The sequence below is a fragment of the Neofelis nebulosa genome, chromosome 5 (assembly GCF_028018385.1).
Source record: "Neofelis nebulosa isolate mNeoNeb1 chromosome 5, mNeoNeb1.pri, whole genome shotgun sequence".
Lineage (NCBI taxonomy): Eukaryota > Metazoa > Chordata > Mammalia > Carnivora > Felidae > Neofelis > Neofelis nebulosa.
The window spans coordinates 146,597,357-146,611,747 of NC_080786.1; the positions used below are offsets into that span (position 1 = coordinate 146,597,357).

General features: G+C 47.1%; 1 long non-coding RNA gene across 2 annotated transcripts in view; it reads left to right on the plus strand.

The window, feature by feature from the left end:
• Positions 1-3,695: 3,695 nt before the first annotated feature.
• Positions 3,696-14,391, plus strand: part of LOC131512778 (uncharacterized) — a 35,814-nt gene continuing 25,118 nt past the window's right edge. For both annotated transcript variants that reach the window (XR_009262306.1, XR_009262307.1), the window contains exons 1-3: positions 3,696-3,770; positions 11,041-11,156; positions 14,146-14,253. This is a non-coding gene — a long non-coding RNA (uncharacterized LOC131512778). The remainder of the gene's footprint in view (positions 3,771-11,040; positions 11,157-14,145; positions 14,254-14,391) is intronic.

Genomic DNA, 14,391 nt, shown 5'->3' on the forward strand with positions numbered 1-14,391 from the left:
AGAAGTCTTTTAAAAATATTCAGATTCTCAGATAGCCCAGGGAGAGGTCAGATCAGATGGTTCCATCCCAGAGAGGAAACTTCAGAGGGAGCTTTGCGTTCAGGAGTTGTAGGAAGCCCTCGGGGCGCCATGACCTTATATCCCAGATTTTTATGACCATTTGAATTTAAAATATTCTGGCCCAGTTTACAGAAATGTCTTTGTGATTGCGTGTGCCATGCTTTGGGTTGAGAATTGTGGTCACGGTTCCCCATGGCCCCTCAGCTGGACAACATTGCGTTTTGCATTTTGTCCTCCTGGTCCTGGGACAGTCAACCCCGGAAGGTATATCCTCAGCAGACTGGGGACCGCTCCCTCTGAGCCACTCGCCCTGGCCTGCTCTCTGACTTACTTTTTTCTGTTCTAAGCCTTGAACTGAACGGCACTTATCTGTAGAGAAGTGCTTTTGCCTATTTTTTTTTTTTCTTGAGAAATTAAGCTCCTTTAAAGATTAAAGTTTGTCTCCCCCAGCCTCTTTACAAACTCCCAGGATGAAAACTGGGTCACAGAAAGTAGTTGCTCTGTTTTCTAATCAGACAATAGCTTCGGGCCGTGCCAGGTTCCCCTCCCCTGGGCCCAACTTCTGGACAGGTCTCTGCAACCTTGCCTCCTCTCCGGGCCAAGGGCACTCATCCTTGTCACTTACCAGCAAGAGCTGTGATGTCCCCTTTTTCTTGTCATCACTAACTTATGCTCTTGGCCTCCAGGGGTCCCCTCTCTGCCCCTCATCCCTTCTGTTCCTCCCTCCTCCCCACGGGACGCATCATGATAAAGGGCGAGGACATTTTTTTTGGGTCATGGTGCTAGGGGTGGAAATTTTTGCCTGTCCTCGAGGGTTTCGTGCTTTGAGACTGTCTTAGATGGTGTCATTGAAAAATAGATGCTGGTCCTTCCAGAGGGAGATGATGCTCCATCGTCACCCTCCCCACCCCCAGCATTGGGTTGGACAGTCACTGCCACTTGCTCTCACCAACAAATGCAAGCAAAAGTCATGTGACATGTGTGATGTCCAGGCAAAAGCTTTAGGAACCAGTGCCTGGGGTGCTAGGGGGTCTCCTCCCTCTTCTACAAAGTGGACATGATGCAGCAGGAGGCACTTTATCAGCCTAGATTCCAAAACACAAGACAAGAGCAGGGACGTCAACCCAAGATGGACACGCAGCTTAAGCAAGAATAAGCTTTCGTGGCTGTAAGTCACTCTAGGTTGGGATCATTGTTAACCAAGCATAACTCGGCCTTTTCTGAGCGTTCCAGAGCATATGTGGACACGGGCTCAGGCTGCTCTTCCTACGAAGCTACGTTAGCTGGTCTTGGATCGGACAGGTGAGGAGACTGTAGTGTCATGAGAATTACGTTGTGGACAGATTAGTTTACCTCTGCTCTGTGCCTTGGAAAGAATCTCCCCCCCCCCCGCCTCCCCCGCCTCCCCAACCTTATAATGGCTTTGGTGTATCCTTGATGTCAGCTGTTTCCACTTGCGCCTTCCGTTTTCATCACTGGTCTGCCTTAAGGCAGGATGTAGCCTCTCTTCCCAGGCCCCAGAAAGAAGGCGGTACCCTGAACTGGTAAGCAAGAATGACCTTGCTGAATCCTTCACAGGGAAGACAGAGAGGTTTACATCCACAACCCAGTGCCAACCACTCATTCACGTCTTGGGCAGTTCTGCATGATATGGCACACTGGAGCCAAAACACTCGGGTTCATATTCCAGCTCTGTCGCGGGCAAGATACCTAGATTATATGTCTGAGTTTTCTCTTCGGTAAATTGGGGACAGTAACATTTCCTGTCTACTAGGGTCGTTATTATTGGTCTCGGAAAAGCATGAAAGCTAGGCTTGAGCCAACCCCTTCCTCTTGAAAGCTTGCTTCATCCTTTACTTGCTTTGTCTTGGTAAGCTGAGATAGACACATAAAACGAGGCTGAGTGGGACTACACTGGCTGACACGCAATTGCACATTAGCGTTGGTTATCACTGCCATTCCCCTGTTGCTGAAAAGTCTTCATCAGAAATTCTTGCCTTCCTCCCACCATGTTGTTTGTGGAAGCATCCTTCCTTGGACCTTCTCCGCACAGCATCCAGCCTCATGGGCTACAGTCTCCTTCCTTCTGGATTGTGGCTCTCCCACCCCGACTCCTTTATGGATTGGGAATCTGAGCTCTCTCTCTCTCTCTCTCTCTCCCTCTCCCTCATTCCTCTCTCTCTCCCTCTCTCATTTCTCTCTCTCTCTCTCTCTCTCTCTCTCTCTCTCTCTCTGTCAGCTGTTCTACCTTGGAGAAGTTACTTTCAGAGAATAGCCTGGAACCAGCACTGAAGCTCCAGCAGGAAGAGACAGTCTTGAAGGATTACATCCCATAGCCCCAGGCAAAGATGCAAGCTGGATACCCTCAGAGCCCGCAGCCCCCCAAGCTGGGTCTTCTCATCTCCTCTGCCGCTGTAGGTGGTTCAACATGGGTCAGGCGTTGTTCAAAAGAAAAGATGTTGGCAATTTGTTCCTCGGGATCTGTGAGTTTCAGTGAAGTTACAATCCAGATCTGGAGTATTTGCCTTTCAAGAATTATCTCAAAAACCCTGGTTAAAGGCGTTCCAGGACGATGGAAAATTCTAGTTAACTTAGGCCAACCAAATGTGACTGTGTTCAAATATCCAGAGCCAGTCCGGGGTGGGGCAGATGACAATGAGATGACACTGAGAACATACCCAGAACTGTCTGAGATGATCACATTTACTTTTTTGATATCTATGTCATAGTTTCAGCTCATTTAGTCTTGTGTTGCACTAAGACCCTTGGATCTTCCTCACGGGATGCTTAGATTCTGATAAATTCAGTCTTCAGGGACTGAGAGGTTGTGTGCCCCGTGTTTTAGAGTGTGGGGGTAGAGGCAGCAGACTTCCATTCCAATCCGGGTTTGCCCCTGAAAAGCACCATGAGGCTGAACAAGTTATTCCTGGGCTCACGTTCTTCATCTGTAAAATGATAAAGGCTCTGAGCCTGTTTTTATTGGAAACTTGGGGGGAAACAGTATCGCGAAGTCAAGTACAGTTGACCCTTGAAATACGAGGCCTTGAGGGGTGCTGACCCCCACACCCTGCACAGTTGAAAATCTGTGTGTAACTTTTGACTCCCCCGAAACTTAACTCCTCTAATAGCCTACTGTTGATCAGAAGCCTTACTGATGGCATAATCAATTGATTACCACACATTTTGTATGTTACATGTATTACAAATAAATACACAATAAGGTACGCTGGAGAAAAAATGTTCTTGAGAAAAATCACAAAGAAGAGAAAATACATTTATAGTACTGGACCGTAGTTATCGGAAAACACCCATATATGCTTGGGCCTGTGTAGTTCAAACCCATGTAGTTCAAACCCGTGTTTTTCAAGGGTCAAGGGCAGTCACTCTTGCTTATCCTCAACGTCTCTGGTTACTAACCAGGGTTGTGGACGGAGGGCCAGCTTGCCCCGCTTAGTTCACATGCTGCCTCGTACTATCCACACCTGTGGGTCGTCCTTCCCATCTCATTTCATGGATGAAGAAGTGGCCCAGGGAGGTTGAGACACTTCTCAAGGTCACACAGCCAGAAAGTGGCAGAACTGGGGTATGAACCAGAGTCTATCTAACCTCAATTTTTTTTTTTTAACACTTTTCTAGCATGTTCTACGCTCCGGGCACTGTTTTAATGACTTCACAAGTATTATCTCACTGCATCCTAACAGCTCTGCGAGGTAGGTACTGTTACTGCTTTCATTGTGTGGATGAGGAAACGGAGGTACGAAGGGACCAAGTCACTTGCCTGAGTTCACACAGGTTCGGGTAGCAGAGATGGAATTCAAGGCCTGGTCCTGGCTGCCTCACGAAGCTGTTCCTCACTGCCTCTCGAAGTTCTAGTTTTCTCAGTGGATGGTTGCCTTCCTGGTATAGACATGCCCCCTTCCCATCTCCCCTCAAGCCACTTAGTGGGGGAGCCAACGCTCCGGTGTTGGTCCCACGAGACCGAAAAGGCGAACCAGTCCCCTCTCCCCAGCCTCCTCCTCAGAAGCCAGTGGCCTCTGGCAGCAAACTCAGGTAGAGCCTGAGGGGGTTAACCGTGAGGTTAGCTGCCAGTGTAGACAGCTCAGCTGTGAGTTCCCCAAGAGAAGCATCTTGTCAGTGCTGTCCCTGTTACCGGACCAGAGCCAGCACCCAGTGTACCTGTCCCCTGCAGGGACCCCATCCCCTAGCAGGACTCTTCCTAGGACATCATTTCACAGCATGCAAACAAATTCTTAGAAAGATAACCTGCCATGCCCAACACCGTGAGATTCAACTCCTATCGGCCTGGGCTTCCGTAGATGCGTGCCCTTTGGCAAAATAGTCTAGAAACTGTTGTCAGAGGAGACCCACTTTCTTTCCAACCTGGATTTTCTCTCCTTCGCGGGTCCTCCCCGGGCATCTGTGTTCAACGTGCTCTCTGATCAACGACATTATCTTAGTCTTTCTGTTTTCTATCGTCTTCAAAGCTGAAAAAAAAAAAAAATCCCCTTGGAGATTTGTCCAAGAGAAATGCTGAAAAGAGATTCTGCCAGAAGCAGGAGAAAAAGCTCTGGGTTACCCTTTAAAGAGAATTCTCCTAAGAACGTCAACTGAAGAGGCATCCCGCCACACTGCTCATCAACACGTTTGAAGCAGATGGCTTGGCAGTTTGGAAAAGGGTGAAGTGATCAGCAGCAGCCAACGAGCCGGCTTGGCTCAACTCAGCTGTAAGTGCACTACGATTCCATCTCCTCCACCACAAAGATATCATGGCAGCCTTCATCACCTGCTTCATGGGAATCGGATCACGTGTCAGATCATTCTCTTGAGCTTGAAAACGAATACCTCCGAAACCACGAACACAAAAACAAATGAGGTTGGTTAGTTTTTGAAGAGTACATGCTGATTCCTGGTGACGGCTGGGTTTTAAAACGTCCAAATCATCGGTGTCACGTTGAAATCAAATGGGACTATCTTAACCCCCAGTCATATTGACTGCTTCAGAGGAGGGCTCGTGACCCCAGCGCCACAAATCAGAGTCAACCCAGAAGCCTTTTCTGGGGCTATTTAGGACTGTTTATCCCCCCCCCCCCTTCATGAAATGGCCAAGCTTGGGGGACACAGAGCTGAGGTGTCTTCATCATCCCACGAATAGAACCTACCCGAGAACGAAGTCAACATGGAAGCAAGTGGGGAAAACAGGGTGAGTGGGCTCCTCGTGACACGTTCTGATACCCCGATCCAGATGTGCCCGAAAACAGAACCTCGCTTGGACTTTTCAGGAGGCAACAATTCCCCCAGCGTGGCCAAGCCCCTAGCTTTTTGAAATTTACGTCTATCTCATTTTTTTAGCCCTCCATGCCAACCAATATATGCATTTAAGGATATACATCTGCTTCTCAGCGTGGCTTTTGTTGCATTCCCACAAGCTGTCACATGTCACAATTTACTTAGCACTCTAAGTAAATTACCTAATTTACTCAGCACTTAGAAAATATTAGACATTTTCTAATACCCATTGTGATTTCTTACTGGCCCCGTGGGTTACTTGGAAGCGTGTTGCTTAATTTTCAGACATTCAGGACTTTTCTGGATTCCTTTTAGTTATTATATCCAGGTGCCACCTGTCTGGAAATTTTATGCACAGGTTCTCATTTTCCTTAAGGTTTTCCACGTCGAGTGTTCTGGAGACTCCACATAGGCGTCTTTCTTAGACGTGGCCATGAGTCAGTTCTCTTTCTTCAGGGGCCACGCCAGTCCCACTGTTTCCTGATGCGAATTTGCAATGTGGGGTGTTATCGGCTGGTTATTTCACATGGGAGCAGGGGCCTGGAGTCTTCCGGATGTAAAGCTGTGCCTCATTCAATGGTGGAGGGGAGAAGAAGGTTTAGTTGGCCTACCCAGCATCCCTTCCTTGGAGGAACGATGCTTCCACTCTTCCACGTAGTTCGAGGGGGGTTGTCAGTCCTTGTAAAGTCCCTCTCTACACGTTTTTTTTTTTTTTTTTCGGCAGAAAGAGGCATGTGACTCAGGCTGGCCAATCGGAGTCTTTCCTGGGAATGTTTTATAGAGCTGTCCAGGAAGACTGTCTTCCTCAACTGCAAGGTCATGAGTGTGAGTCTCTGGGGACCTCATACATAGCCCATGGGAAAGGTTTACGGAAAGAACAAAGTCCGGCTGAGATAAGTAGAGCTGAGAAATGGAACAAAAGCTAGAAAAGAGCCCTGCTAGCATCACTGGAGCCCTTAGGTCCACTTGAAGCTCGAGTGTCCCCTATACTTGCCATGTCCACGAACACACAAATTTCCCTTTCGCTTATTTGTCACATAAAACCAAAAGAGCCCTATATGCTTATGGTGGGGTTGAAGGGTGAACCCCTCCCCTCAACTCCAGACCAAAAAATAGTTGTGTCTATGTCCTAATCCCCAGAACCTGTGACTCTTACCTTATTTGGAGAAGGGGTCTTTGCAGATGTAATTAAATTAAGGGTCTTGAGAGGAGATCATCCTGAATTACCTGCATTGGCCTTAAATCCCATGACAAATAGCCTTCTAAGAGACACACAATAGAGAGGAGAAGATGACACGTGACAACGATGACGGAGACTGGAGTGACACAGCCACAAGCCCAGGGATGCTGGCATCTGCCAGAACCTGGAACAGGCAACAGACAGGATCTCCCCAAAAACTTCTGGAGGGAATGAAACTCTAGTGATAGATAACTTGATTTTGGACCTCTGGCCTCCAGAACTGTGAGAATAAATTTCTCTTGTTTGAAGTTACCTGTGTCATAGTGCCTTGGTCCTCACCCAGACCCACATCTGCCGTAGAGCGTCAGGCAACTGGCAAAGAAGACTTCCGCCCGCAGAGGGAGGGAGCTGGGAGACAAAAGAGGGAAAGCTTGCAAATCCCCAGGCAGGGACACTCGGTAGGAGCGATTGGGTTTCTCTGGGAGAAGCTGAAGTAGAGGAAGGTGGGGAACTAGGAAATCCGAGCCAAGCACTGGGTCATCATTATCCTCCAGGTGCCCACGGAAGTGAAAGGCTAAAGAGAGAAGACCTGGAACAGGGCCAAGACGAGAACACTCTTCCCCCTTGCGGTCCCTAATGGTATGATTGAAGGAGGAGGAGTGTTGTGCAGGGAGAAGGCATGAGACGGGAAATCCACAAACTCCTGTGCAGGACTTGGTGAAATATACGTGGCTGTGTGATGCTGTTGCTGGTGGAAACCCAGAGCCCAAGCCCTGCTCCCCTGCCGCCATGCTGTGCTATCCCCAGCTGTCACAGGGGCACCCTGTCCTGGCCCTTTTCCTCACCGGATGCTCCTCAGGATTCCTGGCATCGACCCCTGTGCCAGAGCACACACTTATTCGCCATTACTCCAAACAGCACAAGCAAAGGCCCACTATGGAGCAGTCAGGCAGTCACCCCCCTTTTAGGTGAAAGAGAAACGCCAGAACGCCTTCTCTGAATAAATCTGGTTATAATGTAAGTAATTACTATTTCTCACGAGCAGAAGTACAACTAAAAGTCAACATCATGCCAAGCCTCTTTAATTTCAGAAGGTGTTTATTTTCCCTCCAAAGCCAAGTAATATCTTTTTATTTTGTTTAATTGCATCCACATGGGGAAAAAATCAGAAACTAGAGGTATTTGAGGTTCCTGTAAAAAATAGTACTTTCTCCCACCTAATATGTGGGTTGCGTTCCTGGCTTGACACGTTATGTTTGTCTGAGCGAGAAACGAGCCCCTTGGGAGATTATTGTCCATTTGATGGAAAGCCAGCTAGGTCTGTTGGAACGGGCAGACGCGCTGCGCGTTGTTGGGAGCTGGGGGGCGGCGGGAGGGGTGGGGGGAGAAAGAGGGAGGGGAGGGGAGATTGGAGTAGCCCCGCCCCTTCGGGTAAGACGCCCTATTCGGGAGCTCGTCTCCCAACTTTGTCCAAATAGGACAGGTTTTGCCTTGTGTCACATATACCTTTCCTTCTTTAATAATTTCTGACTGTATACAGGAATGTTTGACTCTTAATAGAGGAGACTGTAAATAAGGGAATTGAGAAGAGTATTTTGGAGGGTCATATGCAATTGGGTAATTTTTCCCCAGATGTTTTTTTTTTTTTTTTTTAATTTTTTTTTTTCAACGTTTTTTATTTATTTTTGGGACAGAGAGAGACAGAGCATGAACGGGGGAGGGGCAGAGAGAGAGGGAGACACAGAATCGGAAACAGGCTCCAGGCTCCGAGCCATCAGCCCAGAGCCCGACGCGGGGCTCGAACTCACGGACTGCGAGATCGTGACCTGGCTGAAGTCGGACGCTTAACCGACTGCGCCACCCAGGCGCCCCTCCCCAGATGTTTTAATGTTATATTACATTGATCACATCTAAGACTATCACCTTAAATAATTTCCTGTTATCTCAGTGCTGATTTTCAGATTATGTATATATGCAGTGGAACTTGTTTTTCTCAAATGAAATCTTACACAGATCCTCAACATATAACAGATAAAAGTACAGCTTAAGCTAAGTTCTTTACAAACCACAGACGAGAGACTGGGGCCTTGACCAATGTGAACCTTACCGAAACGATGCTAGAGTAAGAACTGAGCACGCATAAAGATGGGGACCTGGTTGCTTCCATGTTTAAACGATTAGAAGGCCAGAGAGCACAGAGGAAGGAATGGGGAGAGAGGCCAGTGCACTCCCGGCCACAGGGCCCCCTCCTCCAGCCTGCACCGGGGGATCACAGGCATCCAACTCGCAGAAGAGCCTTCTTGAGGCCACATCCCCCCTTCCGGGCTTGGTCACCCTGTGGCGAGGTGGAGGGGCCCAGACACATTTGCACATCTGGTTCTGATGAGGGAAAACCCACCCAAGGCAGAGTGGCTTCAGTTTCCCAGAACAGCTGCTGCCCTCTCCTTCTTCTGGAAAAGTCCTTCTCCTCCTCCCATAAGGAAGGATCCCAGGCCTGTTCTCCGTAGGAAATGTGCTCTCAATAATGTTCACCATCAAATGAAAACACAACTATCCCCTTGTTCAAGAGAATGAGAACCACTCATAGTAATGTCGAGATTCTGTTAAAACAGAGTATTTCCTTCCCTACTTTTCCAGAGCAAACTACCATTTTGGAACCCTTCGCATGCTGTCTGAGAATGACAGAATGTGTCACTGACAGCAAGGGCTTGGCGACAAGTTCATGGCGGGACTTCTACAGAATGAACTGGACTTTCTGTACCTGCGTTCCCTCACCTGTGAAACTAGGGACAGGGCTCGGATGGAATATTCTGGAATTTCAGAATAATGCAGCACAAGCCTCCGGCTGCAAAGTCCATTCTCAAAGCATTTAGCTTTGAGGCTGTCAGAGAATGAGCTCGAATTCAAGGTGCTGCAGAACTGAAAGGAACCAAGAGCTCTATTGGTCCAAATCCCTGCATGTCAGGTGTGATGGTCATGCTTATGTGTCCACTTGGCTAGGCTATCGCACCCAGTGATTTAATCAAACTTGAATCTAGGTGTTGCTGTGAAGGTATTTTTGTAGATGGGGTTCACAGTTATAATCAGTTTTTAGTAAGTGAGGAAGATTGCCCTCAATAATGTGGGTGGGCCTCATCTTATCAGTTGCAGGTCTTGAAAGGCAAAATCAGATTTTTGAAAGAAGAAATTCTGCTTCAAGACTGTAACATAGGGGGCACCTGGGTGGTTCAGTTGGTTGAGCGTCCAACTTCAGCTCAGGTCATGATCTCGTGGTTCGTGGGTTCAAGCCCCATGACGGGCTCTGAGCTAGCTTGGAGCCTGGAGCCTGCTTCCGATTCTTTGTCTCCCTCTCTTTCTGCCTCTCCCCTGCTCATGCTCTGTCTGTCTGTCTCTCTCTCTCTCTTTCAAAAATAAACATTTAAAAAATTATATATTTTTTAAAAATACTGTTAACATAGAAACCCTGCCTGAGTTTCCAGCCTAGTGGCCTCCTCTGCAGATTTTGAACTTGCCAGTTCCTATAATTGCATAAGCCAGTTTCTTAAATCTCTTTTCATAAGGTAGGTGGTCCTAGATTGTTATTGCTAAGAAACTGACAAGCCCAGGGCCCAGATCTCCTTGGGCTCGTACCTCTTTCCTGTTCTTCCTACCAGGACATACCTCTCATCCAGTTAGTGACCTACAACCTAAAACCTTACTTTAAACTGAACTTCCCTTCCTGAAAGAATTTAGATTCTTCTAGCAGAGCAGCATTTTTCTCTGCGAGGCGTGGACACAAATACTTCTTATACCGCCCCCCCAATACATACATATGCATGCAAACATGTTTAGCATGTAATGAAACAAAAATTTCCTGAAATGATGTTTCTCAGATGCAATACATTCGATCACTTCTATTTTATTGTACTTCATTTTGAAAAATGTTAGTCATATGCTCTAGGTTGCTTGTTTGAGCCAAAATTGCCCACGATGGCCGATGTGTCTGGTGCCTGTAACACATCTCCCTCAGTCACAGCTGTGCTGGAATGTTCTGTGTGAGCTCAGGCTCACTTCACTCACGCCATCTCACTCCAGGCATGGGGTGCACAGACCCCGGGCCCCTGTGGTGGTCCCTTTGGCTCCTAACCAAGTACAGCCTGGAAGTGTGGGGCAGTCCTCAGTCGGTGGGGAGAAGAGCTGGACGATGGGTGGCCCAGCCCCCACCTTCAAACAGAGCACCTGCAGAAGCATTCTGTATGCTTCTCAAGAGGACCACCGCGGCGACCTTGACAATGTTCCTTATGTTAGCTCCCCTTTCCCTGCCTCCCCTGTCCTGTCGCAAACTATGGGCTCCTGGCATCGCCTCCCAGATCAATCACTTGCCCCGACTCCAGGCTTCAAGGCTCTACTTTCAAGAAAATTCAAACTCAGACCCATCCTTCTCCTCACTGTAGGAACCCTCTACAACTCCCTTCGGACGGTCACCGTGTATTTGCTGGTATCTCCAGGGATGACAAGCGTTCTTATTTCCTCAGCTCAGTCTTCTCGTTGCCGGACAAGTCAGGGGGACGGAAGTGAGGCAGAGGGCATCCAGGACTTCCCACGGGTCGAGCGCCGTGCTACTGTATTCTTTCACTCTCTTTGTTAAAAGGTAGTTTCGGGTTTTTTTAGACTTTAAAAACAGGCAAACTAATTTTTATAGTAGCTTTTTTGAGATATTTATGTTCCATACAATTTACCTATTTAAAGTGTACAAGTCAGTGGTTTTTCATATATTCGCAGGGTTGTGCAAACCTTACCCCAGGTTTAGGACATTTCCATCACCTAAAAAGAAACCCCATGCCCATTAGCAATTACCCCCCATTTTCTTCCGACCACCACCCCACCCCCAGCCCCAGGCAACCACGGATCTACTTTGTTTCTCGGTTTGGCTATTCTGGCTATTTGATATAAATGGAATCACACAATACGTCCCCTTTTGTGTCTGGCACAGTGTTTTCAAGGTTCATCCATACTGTAGCAGGTTATCGGCACTTCATTCCCTTTGTCACGGAATAATATTTCATCGTATGGATATGCCACATCTTGTTCATTTATTTTTCACTTGATGGACATTTTGATTATTTTGAAGAGTAGCTTGTTATGTTGCACTACAATCTGCCTTGGAATTTTGTCTTAGCTTTGAACTTCTAGGTTAACCCATGACAAACATCCTCCTTCTTCTTGCAAGATCCCCATGGTGTGGATGTTCACCATCAGAGGCTGTTGATGCAATGGTGTGATCTCTAGCCCATGTCCTTCTCACCATCCTGATCATCTCCCTCTGACAAACTCCAGTTTACCACAACCATCCTAAAAGTGGGACGGTCAGGGAGACTATCACAGCAAGTACTTATCCTTTTAATTATTCATTTATAGCATAATTAATGATAAGACAACAAGTTGAATGAGAATCGTACTAAGAAGCTCCAGAAGAGGTGTCCAAAAGAGGGTACATCCATTTTTTAAAAAAAATACTAATGTGCTCTGAGAAAACTAAGGGCCCATTTTACTACAGCGACCTTCCTCTGGTCAAGGAGGAGGGCCCAGCTGCAATAGTAATGCCAATCATTCAGGAAGCAGTTCAGTAACGTTCCTTTGTGAAATAGCTCCCTACCATTCTTTTCTCTGCTGTGTAAATGTGACCACATAATTACTTGCAGCTAAAGAAGAAGTTTGACAGAGATAGACCTGCTATATAGGTGTCCAAGAGAATGAAAGGGATGGAGAGGGAAAGAAGGGCAAAGACTGCCCCATGACTCTCTTGTACTCCTCATCAGCACTGGTGATCCTAGCTGCACAATTTTTGCTGAAGTGTGTCTTCCCAGATTGAAAAAGGACTCTTCTGGTACAAGGGCCCATCTTCCACCTGTCCCTAATATCCTACACAGGTCTTTCCGTAACCCCTACAACTATGTGCGCAGTAAATATTTTTAGAGAATAATAGATAAAGGGATGGATGGGTGGATGGATAGATGGATTGATAGATGGATGAATGGATGATGGATGGATAGATGGGTGGATAGATGGATGGGTGGCTGGATGGATAGATGGATGGATAGATGGGTGGATGGGTATATAGATAGATGGATGGATGAATGGATGGTGGTGGGGAGATGGATGGAAGGATGGATGGCTGGATGGATAGATGGGTGGATAGATGGATGGATGATGGATGGATGGGTGGGTGGATGGATAAATGGATGAATGGATGATAGATGGGTGGATGGGTATATAGATGGATGGATGAATGGATGATGGTGGAGAGATGGATGGATGGATGGATGGATGGATAGATGGGTGGATGGGTATATAGATAGATGGATGGATGAATGGATGGTGGTGGGGAGATGGATGGAAGGATGGATGGATGGATAGATGGGTGGATAGATGGATGGATGATGGATGGATGGGTGGGTGGATGGATGGATAAATGGATGAATGGATGATAGATGGGTGGATGGGTATATAGATGGATGGATGAATGGATGGTGGTGGGGAGATGGATGGAAGGATGGATGGCTGGATGGATAGATGGGTGGATAGATGGATGGATGATGGATGGATGGGTGGGTGGATGGATAAATGGATGAATGGATGATAGATGGGTGGATGGGTATATAGATGGATGGATGAATGGATGATGGTGGAGAGATGGATGGATGGATGGATAGATGGGTGGATGGGTATATAGATGGATGGATGAATGGATGATGGTGGAGAGATGGATGGATGGATAGATAGATGGGTGGATGGATAGATGGGTGGATAGATGGATGGATGAATGGATGGTGGTGGGAGATGGATGGAAGGATGGATGGATGGCTGGATGGATAGATGGGTGGATAGATGGATGGATGATGGATGGATGGGTGGGTGGATGGATAAATGGATGAATGGATGATAGATGGGTGGATGGGTATATAGATGGATGGATGAATGGATGATGGTGGAGAGAGGGATGGATGGATAGATGTGTGGATGAGTAGATGAATGAAGGACTAAAGGGAGAGAAGGAGGGATAGAAACACATAACCACAAAAATGGAATCATCACCTCAGGGTTTAATCAAAAGCTTGTATTGGGAAGCAGCTGGTCCAGGCCTGATCATGGCCAGCTTCTGGAAGCTCATCTGCTTCTTCCAGTTGGTGAAAGAACATATCTTTTTCATATACTCACATCTGTGTCGGGTCTCCCAGTAAGCCTGAAATGCTTACCATAATAGTTCAGACAATGTGCATGGAAGGCTCTATAAGTGTGAATCCCCATTTGGATGTGAATTGGGTGGGGCAGCGACACTATTATTTCCTTAGTGTGTTTGGGTACAGGATGCTGGTAGGTATTCTGTCTGCCCATTGGCAATAGCTTCAGCCTGCCACGACCCTTCTCCTTGGTGCTGTGGCAGGAAGTTGAGGGCTAAAGAGTGTCAGGTGGTTATAGGAGCCTTAAAAAGTGGGGTCACCTTGCCCAACTACCTTGTTGTACAAATAAGGAAGCTAAGGACAGGAAAGGAGAGGTGACATATTTAAGGTCAAGTGAGTAGTTAGTAACTGATCCAGAATTTGGACCCAGGTTACATGATTCCTCCTTTCTTTCCCCAGACTTTCTCTCTAACATCTTGGCTGGATCATTTTATAAGGATCAACTTCATCTCGAAACCACTGCCGTTACTTTAATGACACCTTTCTGGAGACCCCAGCAGAGCACAGGTGAGTACTACAAATTTTCTTCTGTTCCTTTTTTTTTTTTTTTTGAACTTGTTGACTTAATGGGAGGGTCTCCTGGCTCCTTTCAAACCCATTTCTTTTTTTTTTCCCAGAGTGTCCTTTATCTCCTGGTTTGGCCCA